Here is a 4,271-nt window from a genome sequence, read left to right on the forward strand (position 1 = left end):
GACGGTGTAGGAGAGGAAGACCTTTGAGATGAATCAGTTCTGTGAGTGGAGTGGTGGGAATGAGTGTGTTTGAGAAAGCGAGGTTGGCACAGGATAGAACGGCTTTTAGGGCTCTTGTACATAGGGTCGCTATGAGTTGCAACTGACTCGATGGCACACAACAACAACAATACGAGTTCATTGTTTTTTAGTTTTGTGTAATATTCCATTTTGTGAATGTACTGTAGTTTTACTATCCATTTGTTTATTGATGGGCACTTGGGTTGCTTCTTTCTCTTTGCTATTGTGAATAATGCAGCAATAAACACGATGTACATACATCTGTTTGAGTCGTGGCTCTGGTTTCTTTAGGGTATATTCCCAGTAGTGGAATTGCTGGATCAGATGGTATTTCTATTTCAAACTTTTTGAGAAAGCTCCAGGCTGCCTTCTTTAGTGGTTGTACCATTTTGCACTCCCATCAGCAGTGAATGAAGGTTCCAGTCTCTTCACAGCCTCGCCAACTTTTGTTGTTTGCTTCCCTGTTGAACTTTGCTGGGGCTCTGATCCTCTTTGAATTTGTTTTTAATGTGGTGTGAGGTATGGATCTTTAAATGTGTGTGTGTGTGTGTGTGTATCTAGTTTTGCCAGCATCATTTGTTGAAGAAACTTTTTTCACCTTTTAATGGCTTTGACATCCTTAAAAAGCAATGACCATGTAATGAATTTGGCGTCCTTATTAAAAAATCAGATGACCATAGATGTTTGTATGTCCATATTTTCCTTCTGTTGGTCTGTATGTATTGTTTCCTTATTGTTAAGATTCCAATACGACTTTCCATCAGCTATCTGCATTTTACAAGGATTTGTTCTTGAGCTGTAGGCTATCTTATCTTTCATATCCTAACAGTGCCTTTCAAAGAATGGTTTTTAATTTTGGTAAAGTCTTAACTTCCCAGTGTTTTGTTTTGTTTTAAAATGAATCATAGTTTTAGTAATATATAAAAGAAATATTTACTTAGCTCAGGATCATGAAGATAGTCTCTTTCTTTTTTCAGGAAGCTTTATAATAATAGATTTCGCACTTGGGTTTATGATTAGCATTCTATTTATTTGCTTTTGTTTTAGCTTTTAAGACCAGAAATTTCTTTGTCACAGTTATAAGACTAGAAGTCCAAACTCACAGCAAAGCTATTGAGGAATTTCCTCCTTGTATATGCATCTCTGTGTGTGAGGAAGGAGGAAGCAGGGAGTGTGAATGAGTGACTAGGTAAGAGATACTAGGACCCTAAGCATAGTGTCACAAAAGAGAGTGACCACCACAAAGAGGTAATGGAAATTGGAATTACAGAAAGGAAGAGGAAAAGGTGATTGATTACTTGTGAGTACTGAAATTAGTTTCATAGAACATAATGTATGAGTAATGCTTTGTACAATTTCACTCAGATCACAATTTAAAAAAATGTGAATGCCTAGACTTTTCATTCTTGTTTATTGTACTGATTACTGTAGTTCTATGTTTTATGTCTTGAAATCAGTTAAATTAACTTTCAATTTTTTTTACATAAAAACAGTAAAATGTTTCTTTTATTGGGGTGGTAAAAAGGAGGAAGTGATTCAAAGTGACTGTTCTCACACTTCCATTTGTATCTGGGCAAAGCCATTGTTGTAAGCTTAATTGTTGTAAGCTTAATTCTTGGTTAAAATACTCTTTAAAGGCAACATACAGGTTGAAAAGGTATGGAGATAGGACACATCCCTCGCGTACGCCCTTCCCAATTTTGAACTATGCAGTGTTACCCTGCTCTGTTCTGACTACTGCCTCTTGGTCCAAGTATAGGTTTCACATTAGCACGATTAAATGTTGTGGGATTCCCATTCTTCTCAGAGTCAGCCACAGTTTGTTATGCTCCACACAGTCAAACGCCTTTGCATAATCAATGAAACACAGATAGACATTCTTCTGGTATTCCAGCTAAGATCCATCTAACATCAGCTACAATATCCCTAGTACCATGACCCTTCTAAACCCAGCCTGGACTTCTGGCAGTTCTTTGCTGATGTGCTGTTCCACTCGTTTTTGGATAATCTTCAGTAGAATCTTGCTTGCATGTGAAATCAATGAGATTGTTCTGTAGTTTCCACAGTCTGTTGGGTCACCCTTCTTTGGAATGGGAGCAAATATAGATCTCTTTCAGTCAGTTGGCCAAGTGGTTGTTCTCCAGATTTCTTGGCACAACTTGGTGAGCACATCCAGGGCAGCATCTGTTAGCTGAAATACATCAGTTGGCATACCATCTATTCCTGGGGTCTTATTTTTTGCTATTTCCTTCAAAGCAGCTTGAACTTCTTCCTTCATCACCATAGGCTCTTGCTCATATGTTATTTCATGAAATTCTTCTGTATCTGCCAATTCCTTTCGAAACAATGACTCAGTATATTCCTTCCATCTTCTTTTAATACTTCCTGGATCAGTTAATGTTCTGCCGAAAGCATCCTTGATTATAGCAACTCTAGGTTTGAATTTGTTCTTCAGTTCCTTCAGCTTAAGAAATGCTGAGCGAGTTCGGCCCTTTTGATTTTCCGACTCTAGCTCCTCGCACATTTCGTTGTAATATTTTGCTTTGTCATTCCGAGCTGACTTTTGCAATCTTCTGTTCAGCTCTTTAATATCTTGAATTCTTCCTTGTGCTTTGGCTTCTCTGTGCTCCAGTGCAATCTTCAGAGTTTCTTCTGACATCCATTTTGGTCTTTTGTTCCTCTTCTGTCTTTGTAATGACCGCTTGCACTCTTTCTGGATGATACATTTGACATCCTCCCACAACTCATCTGGTCTTCGCTCATTAGTGTTCAAGGCCTCAAACCTGTTCCTGAGATGATTCTGAAATTCAGGTGGGATATACTTAAAGTCATATTTTGGTTCCAGTGGATTCGGTTTAATTTTCCTCGGCTTCAGCTTGAACTTGCATATGAGTAGTTGGTGGTCTGTTCCACAATCAGCTCCTGGCCTAGTTTTCACAGCTGATATTGAGCTTCTTCAGCGTTTTTTTTTCCCCGCAGCTGTAATCTATCCGATTTCTGTGCTTACCATCAGGTGAAATCCATGTGTATAACCTGCGTTTATGTTTCTTATAAAACGTATTTGCAATGAATAAGTCATTGATTGTACAGTATTCATTTTATCTCCAGCTTCATTTCTGTCACCAAGCCCATATTTTCCAACTACTGATTGTTCTTCTCTGTTCCCAACTTTTGCATTCCAGTCATCCATTATTATCAATGCATCTTGATTGCGTGTTTGATCTATCTCCGATTGTAAGAGTTGGTAGAAATCATCTATTCTTCTTTGGCTCTGATTGTTGGTGCATATATCTGAATGATAGTGGTGTTCACTGGACTTCCTTGTAAACGTATGGATATAATCCTATCACTCACAATGTTGTACTTCAAGATGGATCTAGAAATTACTTTTTTAACTATGAAAGCAACCCCATTTTTCCTCATCTTCTCATCTCTGGAGTAATATATCATATGATCATCTGACTCAAAATGCCCCATGCCAGTCCATCTCATCTCTCGAATGCCTAGTATATCAATATTTATGCGTTCCATTTCTTAACAATTTCTAATTTTCCTACATTCATGGTTCTCACATTCCATGTTCCAATCACTAGTGACTGCTTACAACTGTTCCTCTTCCTTTGTATTTCCATACTTGAAAGTTCTACCAAGGTTGCCCTTTCTGTTAGTCTACGTGTGTTATGTTGTACATAGGGTTTTCAGAGGCCTGCTATTTCAGAAGTGGGTGGCCAATCCTTCTTCCTAGTCTGTCTTAATCTGAATGTTTAGATTTAGAGGAGTATCTGACAGACAACCAATTTGTGGAGCAGTGAAAGATAAATCCCTCATTGTGGAGTTAACCATTAGTTACAGTGTTGACCCTGCCCTTTGCCCAGTGCCTTGGCCCACTTATTTCCCAGCTCCACCCTCCACCAGGATTTCCCTTCACTTCTACCAAATCCCTTCACAAATTATCTTCCGTTGTCCAACCCATGATCTGATAGATTGTATCTGAAGCTTTCTTGGCTTCTGTGATTCCAAACAGTCAACTGCTGACAATTTTTTATATTGTGACCAGTGTCACTTAAGTTGTACTGTCTCCAAGGGAAGGTATGCAGAGCAGATTATCCAGGAGGCTGGGCTCTATGAGGAGAATTGTGGCATCAGGATTGGTGGAAGATCTATTAACAATCTGCGTTATGCAGATGATACAACCTTGCTTGTTGAAACTG

The sequence above is a fragment of the Elephantulus edwardii genome, unplaced genomic scaffold (genome assembly GCF_000299155.1).
Source record: "Elephantulus edwardii isolate Elephantulus edwardi_28Jun2011 unplaced genomic scaffold, EleEdw1.0 scaffold00166, whole genome shotgun sequence".
Classification (NCBI taxonomy): domain Eukaryota; kingdom Metazoa; phylum Chordata; class Mammalia; order Macroscelidea; family Macroscelididae; genus Elephantulus; species Elephantulus edwardii.